Below are 9,387 nucleotides of genomic sequence, written 5' to 3'. Positions count from 1 at the left end.
GTTTCTAAGCAATTCATTTATACAAGATATCTTATGGCACAGTGAGAATTGGGGATCATTAGTCTAAGTTTTAGGCTCATCATAGCACAATTTAGGGATATGGTTAAGGGAGTTTGTTAAGCCCTTAAAATTTTGATTTTTTTTTTTTTTTTGGTTTTGTTTTGTTTTGTTTTTCAGCCAGAGTTCAATCAAGAAAGCAGAGTTATGTGGTTTTCTCTTGACAACAGATTTATAGGGCAAGCTTTTTAAACTTATGGGCAAGCTGAGACAGCAAAGATTGGAATGGGAATAGCAGGACAAAATGATACTGTATTTTCAACTGGAAAAAATAAAATCATGCCCAGGCCAGTTTACAGAGAAGGAGGAATGCACTCTTAGAATGATACTCAGGTAGTGACTGACTATGATTATTCTCTAGGTCCCTAGTAAACCCTTTGGTAAATAGACTTGCTGTCATTGGACTCAACAGCTTGGAGAAGAGCTATGATTGAGGAGATCTTTGGATATTACATACCTCAGAATGTAATCACTGGAACTTCACATCTGTTTTCTAAAAATTACACCCAATCAGCTGAAGCAAGTAGAATCTGCTACTGTACAGAAAAAAGTATGAAAACCAGGGTTCTTGCTAACTCACATCAGCAGAAAACAGAATGAGCATACTTCTAGACCCTAAAAATTAAGTTACATAAAAATGCCTATAGAGTGGAAATTGATCAGAGGGAAGGCACATATTTTAGAAGACATGGAAAAGAAAAATAGTACATGGGCAATAGTGTTGATGCACAGCATTTGACCTCTACTGAAGAACATAAGGTTTCACAAAGCTTACAGGGATGACTTCTTATTGACTTCTTCAAATAAATGGAGCATAAAAACTGATTTCTCTAAAACCAAAACCATTGTCAAAGGAAGAAGTTCGAAATGATTAAAAAAGAACATTTTCTCCACCACACATGGAAAAGACCATTGCATTGAGGATTAATAAAACTTACACAAGAAAATGGATATTAAAACAAAACAAGCAGCAACAACAAAATTATACCAAGCATTATTAGAACAGTAAAGCCGCAAGAAAGTAGCATCCAAAGCAGATTAAGAACACAAGTAAGCAGGCAGACCTGGGACTAAAACAATTTAAAAATTATTGTCTAGCATAGGAAACAAGGCAAATTCTAACTGCTGAAGAGCAAAATAACACACTGGATAGCAGAGGCCAGTGCCTCAAAAAAGCTACATTTTACAAAACAGTTGAGTAATTGTTGATGAAGAGGAAGGAACAAATAAACAAGATGATAATTACCAATAGAATATTATATGCATATGTAACACACATGTATGTGTATATATATATATATATATATATATATATATATATATATATATATATATATCAGAATTTTCATGTTTACTAAGTAAAATCTGAAGTACTCCATTTGTTGTTAAAATAGGAACTCTGATGATCCTATTAGAAACAAAGTAACAGTAACATACTTATCAACAATTGAGGAGCAGCTGCGACATTGACCTTTGACTCAAGCATGAACTGGATATAACAGGTGTCTATTCTAAAACCAGTTCTGTGTATAGCACTGTACATTGTTAGAATGCATTACATATTCTCAACTGGACTTTCTCAGCAGCACTCGGAGGGAGTTTAGCAGATCCAACATCTTCTCTGTAATTCCAATGGTAAAATGCTCCTCCCCTAGCAGTTTAATTTTTTTTCCCTGGCCTGGGAGAGAACATCCCTCCAGAGTCCTGAAATTTTAACTTTCCAAGACATGAAGTATGTCTATTTCTTGACTCTCACGGGAGTCCTTCCTCCTTTCCTCCTTCCTAAAGAAAACACTTAACATTAAAATGATTGATAGCAATACATTTAAATTGCACAGTAACTTGAAAAACTAGACATATGGGCTTGCTCTAAACTTGATATGATTTTGTTCCAAAATAGGATTTTCCAAAATTTTCAACTAAGATAAGGCATATGTGTACATTTTGAAATAATGCCTAAGCAATATTATTAGTTACATTCCATAAGTATGTTGCAGTTATATAAAGATAATTTCTTTCTAACCAAAATAAAGATTTTTGATTTTGCAATTTTAAGCAAGAAACAAGCTGTAAGAGTACAACCCAATTATCTGTATTTCCCAAACATTGTAAATCTTTCTTTCTAATTGATACTAATGACATATTATATGCTGAACAATATGCTGCCATTGCTGTTATTCATACACATTCCTGCTCATATTCTAGTGTTCATATTTTCCTGTCTTCCTCAACTAAAGTTAATAATTTTAATCAACTAAACATTCACCTGCCTTTGTCCTGTACAAAATACTAAATATATTAGCAAATAAAAATACATTTAGTATTTTATATATATATTATTTATATATATATATATAATACAAAGTATATTATATTTTCAGAGGCATGTATTTTAAACATGAGGTGGAAGCTTATAGGAAGGTAAATAATTACCAGCAGATAGTATCAAATTATTTAAATGTTGAGAAAAAGATACACGTTACAAGTTTTTCCAGTCTGCTCCTCATACCCACACTCTTTCCAAGTGTTAATTTTTCAGCCAATTTTTTTTGCCCTGCTGTTTTAATCCACAAATTTTTCTGGAAAGTTTTACATAAATCAAAAATGAAATAGGCATGCATTAGGCAATCTTTTGTTTGTGATACCTGCTTATTTCATGTGATTTCCTTCTGAAAGCAAACGTCAGTTTCTGAGGATTGAAGTCTCATCAGCTATCATGAGTGATTTGTGCTTATATTTTGGCTTTACTTTGCAAAATACTCACACAGAGTACCTGCTTGGCTCTGATCTAGCCTTGCTGAAACCCCAGTAATCAACACAGAGCAAAGCCTTCAGTATAGAAAAACTCTGTCTTTTAATTTATTTACTTCTTTTGCCCATTCTGCTACTATATCCATATCCGTAAAATGAAGGTTCAGCAAGCTTTGACTTCCGTATTAATTTAAAAACTCAACTTCTGGTAAAAACAAAAGAAAACTAATAGCAGTTCTGATGTTCCCCTTCCTTTTCAGAGTCCCCCACCACGTTGTGGTTCCTAGCAGTGTTATCACATAACCAATTCTCCTATTAGCTGTATGTTTCCAAGAACTGATAGTCACTGAGCTGTCACTGTTTCACATCTCAGCTAACTTAAAAAGTCTTTCAAGCCAAGCTGGAACTATGTATGCCTCTTGCAGAGAAGTTTGACTCCCAAATATGTCTTCCTTTGTCAGGGTACCCCTTCAGACCCTCCACTGTTCATCCCACATGCCTTAATGCCTCTTCCCTGGTGTTCTTACCATAGAGCTTTTTTTACACAAGAATTTCATATAGACTTAAAATGAGATATGATCAAATACACTACATCATTTCTTTCTCAAACTTCTCCCAATACTGTGATTTCAAACCAAGATTTGTTCTGCTGACCAGAGGGAGATTACAGCTTTCCTATTCTATTAAGTTCCATGAATCATCTAAATGATGCACTCTGGATGCAAGATAAGCAGCATTCTAAAAATTTTAAGACACATTTAAAAATGATTTTCAGAGGCATGTATTTTAAACATGAGGTGGAAGCTTATAAGAAGGTAAATAATTACCAGCAGATAGTATCAAATTATTTAAATGTTGAGAAAAAGATACATGTTACAAGTTTTTCCAGTCTGCTCCTCATACCCACACTCTTTCCAAGTGTTAATTTTTCAGCCAATTTTTTTTGCCCTGCTGTTTTAATCCACAAATTTTTCTGGAAAGTTTTACATAAATCAAAAATGAAATAGGCATGCATTATGCAATCTTTTGTTTGTGATACCTGCTTATTTCATGTGATTTCCTTCTGAAAGCAAACGTCAGTTTCTGAGGATTGAAGTCTCATCAGCTATCATGAGTGATTTGTGCTAATATTTTGGCTTTACTTTGCAAAATAGGAATTGCTTCTGTTGGAACCTTAATTACTATTGTTGAAAATAAAATCTTTCATAATGAACATAAACAATCAAATTTTTTAAAATGTCAAATATGTTGAGGTACCATAAATAATGACCAAGACTCCATATATAATTATATGAAGCAAACTATTATCATTTTCTAAGAATCTGAAAAAGTCAATGTTTAGATATTGAGTATAGTGATTTGCTATGACATTGTAAATATAAATGAATAATAAGGCCCTTGACATATTAACCATCCTGAAGTGAAAGATCACACATTGTTCAATATATGGACAGCATAAATAAGACTTGATAGCTTAAAAGAAAAAATATGTTTGTGTATGTGTGTTTGTGTGTCTATGTGTGTGTGTGTGAGAGAGAGAGACAGAGAGAAAGAGGGAGAAACAGAGACAGAGAGAGGCAGAGAGACAGATAGACAGAGATTACACATGTTCATGTACATCTGTGTATTGATTGTGTAGAAAAGGGTGCTGAATCTCAGAGGTATTGGCAGAAAATGTGATTTTAGTCCAAATCCACAGTACAAAATTCTCAAAATACTAAATTGAAAAATTAATGAAGTTATATAGCTCTGGACAACAGAATTTGAGGAATCTATACTTAAAATTTTGTCCAATTTCCAATGGTCATATCTCTTGACTCTTTATATAAAATGGAGCAAAAGAAATCAGGCCCAATAAAGAAATATTGAACTCCTATGTGGAACTGACCAAAACAAATAGAATTTCAATTGAAAAAATATATAAGACATCCTTTAAAATGATAAATCTTTGTGTATTGCCACTATAAAAATATTGATCTGAAATAAGATAAAATAATGAAAATTCTTGATTTCTATTTATAGTTCTAAAACTGAATATAAGTTAAAAAAATCTATGTGTGCATGTATGTGTGTTTTACTCAATAATTTTAAAATGACTGGGTAAATTAATTTTTTTTTATGTTGTATGCATCGTTTTTCACCGACAGGAAGGAGCAGCTGAGTCAGAGAAGAAATACTGTCTTGAATTAGATAATGTGACTAGATTCCATCATTTACTTTGATTTGGATATATGCATTTATATATCTGTAAGGTAGGAATGTAGGAGGACCTAAGGTGGAAGGAGTAAGGGAGGAAGAGGAGGAGTAAAGGAGGAAGAGGAAAAGGAAGAGGTAAGAGAGGAAGAGAGAGGCGAATATGGAGGTGGATGTTTACATGTCTCTGTCAGTCAAAGGTAGTTGATGTATCTATGTTGGGTATTGGGTCATACTTCTGATTATATGGGCATCTTGTTATTTGATCATTACCAAATATATAAGCCTTTGATTAATCTAAGCTATAGAGTCTCGTCTGTACCTAGCCCATGTCGTTGGTGGGATAGTCTTCGCACTGCCCAGCCTTGCGGAGACAGCGTAGAAGATTGGCAGAGCCATCTCTCACACTGGCATCTCGTGGGTAGCACAGCTGGTGTTTCTGGCTGGGCTGTTTCTAGCTGCAGCATGCACATGTCCTCATGGTCTCGGAACATGGCGTCTGATCTAGGCAGACACGCTACAGCCCAGATAGTTGGCTTGACCGGCAGCTGATTTAAATAATTACTACAACATAGGAATTTCCAAAACAATATATAAATAAATAAAATTCAAACCAAAAAAATTAAATAATTAGGAAAATTTATATAATTATAGCCAATTTTCAAAGCCTAGAGTACTCTAGGACAAAATGCTGTTTGTCCTATTTCCACTCCACTGAACCATCTCCTACTGAAGAAAGAAAATTCAGGAAGTGGCAAAAATGACAATGTTCACATGCTTGATACCAAATCTGGCCCAACAAGTTTTTGATGATATAGTTATCATGAATCATATATGTTCATATAAATAACCAATTACATGTGTTCTTAAGAGTGGTTTTTCACATAAGCTCCTCTAAAAAAGTATGATAAATTTATTATGATGAGAAAATTTATTTCATCAGTGCACTATCTTGGATGAATATATTTTACTATAATATTCATGAAAAAGTCACTTCACCAAAATAAGTAAAAAGTTTGTACACTTAATTCTATGTATCTCAATATATTTCCTTATATTAAATAATCAAATGATGTATATGAACATAAGCTAAACTCAAAACTCTCACAGATATTATTTTAATATTCCAAATGAAGTACCAATTTTTTTAGAAAAGAAAAATAAACATTCTTAAAATACTTGGTATATAATAATATATAATAAAATGTTTAGTTAAAAGGATTATATTTAGAGCTTCTGACATGCTAGACAATCTTCCCCCACTTAGATATATTCTTAAGCTATAAATGAATATTCTTGAACAAGAGTCTCTAAACTTATATTCAACATTGTTTAAACTTAAATTTAAATTTAGTATACTTTTCTTTTTCTTTAAAATACCATTAGGATTAAAGTACTATATATATTCTATCCCTTAATCTAGTCAAAGTCAAGTAAAAAAGTACACTGTAAATGGGAGGAAATTTGCAATAAATTTTATTACAGCATAATCCAAATATAAATTTTAATAAAAAACTGGTCGTGTGTGTTTCAGCAGATGTGGTATATGGGGAAAGAAGGCAGAACTCTTGTTTGAGTTTCGTATCTAGTTATGTAGATAAATCTCCTTATTCTTAGGAGTCATTTGACCACAAAGGTACCACTGAATCAGATAAACTTAACCTTGCAGTAACCTTTTTTCTATGCTGCAATCCTGTATTCCTATAATTGTAAGCCCTAAAGTGCACTGGTAATGATTTTCTAGAGAAAATGTCATGGATGTGTGGTCTCAGGATGAAATCCTGTATTCTTCCTATTTGTGAGAAGCAGTAGAGATTGTGTTGAAACACAGAAATGATGTATGTGTGTGAAGTGAGAACACAGCCTGCAGCACAGTAAGCATAGTGTTTTAACTTCCCTTCCCAAGCTTCACACACTGGTACTGGAGTGATTTCCTGAGGGCATTCTGATGGAGAATTGTCACAGAAATCCACTTAAAAGACACTGTAATAGAACGTTCAGGGCTTTTCTGTACAATCAGCCTCTAGTATCTAACTTACTTGACAGCTTTCTGCACTTTCCTACTGGTTATCTAAATTTGATATTAGTTTTTAAACACCTACATGTATTTGCATCTTAAGACAACCATGTTCCAAGGATAAGAGAATATCTTCATTGGCAAGACTCAGTAGTATGGAATGGATTTGGCTGGTGATCAAGACACCCAAAGAATTGAAAACCCGTCAGCGAAACAAAAACCCTTGAAATAAAATCGTGTAGACACTTCTGGACTATTATCCAAAATAAATCTTTTTTCCTTTGCTCATACAAAACCAGTGCAATGAGATTAAATTGTAGCATAAATGGTTGCAAATGCATCACATAAATATACTTTTTCTATAATCAAAGACCAGTAGCTCTAATGTACTACTTCCCAGTTTTAGAGTGTATAACCTCCCTCCACTAACTTCAAAAGCTGATGCTGTATAATTTATCATTGTGATTCATTTGCAAATGAGATGTGATGTAAATTAAAATAAGTGAACTAGTTTTTAAGGTCCCAGTTGTTTTTGTTTGTTTTTTATTTTTGTTTGTTTGTTTGTTTAACTTGGCAAACTTGGAAATGTGGAATTCAAGGTGTATGGAAGAAATCGACAGTTATATGTGTCTGATGTTAGAGATATATAGCAGAGAATAGCAGAGAAACAGCTGACATAATAAAACGTGAGGAGAGACTTGATTCTAAACTCCAGGGTCACACAGTCATTTAACACTACGAGTTTCAATTGTTATCAAAATTCACCAAATAAATCATTTCTCCCAAACCATAAATTTTTAACTACTGTATGTCCATAAAATAGATTATAATAAATCACACAAAATAAAAACGGTTATGATTAATATTTTGAATTCCAAAGCACTTAAACCACAAACATTAGCAATATAAATATTTTACAAAGACAATATCATTGAAGACAAATTACCCCAAAATTTCTTGGACAGGAAACACACTAGTCACAGCCTGACCCTGTGATTCAAAATGGATTAATACTTTACTGACAGGAAAATTATTCTACTCTGTGCATAGAATCATGAAACTTTGAAGGAGAATTTCTTTCTTTTGATTTTATTTTCCTATCAGCTCTTGCTAAGTAATCAGATATCAGTAGTAAGACCTAAAACAATGAGTACTTGAATGTCTAGTCTCCCTAATAATTGTACAAAATTAATTATTTTAGTAACTTAAATTATTTACTGGCAAATTATTTTACTAATTTAGCTATTTTACTACTAATCAATTACTGTGATATGAAAAATCTCTTTGTAAATTCAAGATCAGAGATTTCTATCAATTATAAGTTTATTATGCTTAACTTATTTGATTTGGTTTTCATTACAACTCCTGAAAGCATGAGCAACTTAAGGAAGACGTTTTTTAAAATGCTACAGCAAAGACTACAGATTACATGCCAATGTAATTTGAAACCACAAGCTGCTGCATAGCTGAATGTAAGTACTAAGCAATACACCCAAATAGCACCTACAATTTTAGATATTTATATGCCTATTAAACACTTTTGTTTGATATTTTGAAAATATGAAATATACTTGAGAATAGCTTTAGACTTGTCCAAATACTGAGGTCAAATATGGTCAGTCAACTGACACTGTAGCATACTTCATGAACTCTTAAGATCAGGGTGGGAAAAGCATCATTTTAGCAAGATTAAATCTTGCAATCTATAAATATAAAATGTTGCTTCATTTACAAACAAATTTCTTTCTTTAACGTTTTTTTCTAGTTTTCAATAATGCTTTATACCTATTTGGCTAAAATATAAGCTTAAATTCTCAGTTTTAAAGACTGTTAAAGATTGGTTCTTTCCTTGATAATTGTAAATTCCATTGAAAGTACAAAGTCCATTTTTTATGTATTAATCTTGTATTCTTAAACCTTACAGAAAGTATGATTAGTCAAAGTGTTTTTATGGGTATGTATGATCTGCTATACAAATGATTATATGACCTGAAAATATAGTTTTACCTTCCATTCCTGTGGACAGGTCTTTTATTTATTTTTCCTTGCCTAATTTCTCTAGTGAAACAAGTTTTATATCAGTCAAGGGTCTCATTTTCTTTTCCTGAGACTCAACTGTGTAGTAGGTTCCTTGTGTAAAACCTTCTTAAGACTTAAGATATAAAGAACCAAGCAGCCTGGAGTTAGCAGATGCCAGCAGAACTTCCTACAATTTAAAAAAGAAAAGAAAAAAAGAAAAAAAAATAAGCTAAATAGAATAAGCTCAGATCCACTGAGTCACCTGGGCAGGACTCTCACATGTTGAGCTGCCTACAGGCTGTATCCTGTGTCCAGGTTTCATGAATTTTATCAGGTGCTCTCCATGTGGG

Source organism: Arvicanthis niloticus, chromosome 4 (assembly GCF_011762505.2).
Source record: "Arvicanthis niloticus isolate mArvNil1 chromosome 4, mArvNil1.pat.X, whole genome shotgun sequence".
In the NCBI taxonomy this organism is placed as follows: Eukaryota; Metazoa; Chordata; class Mammalia; order Rodentia; family Muridae; genus Arvicanthis; species Arvicanthis niloticus.
This window is presented reverse-complemented; position numbering follows the sequence as displayed.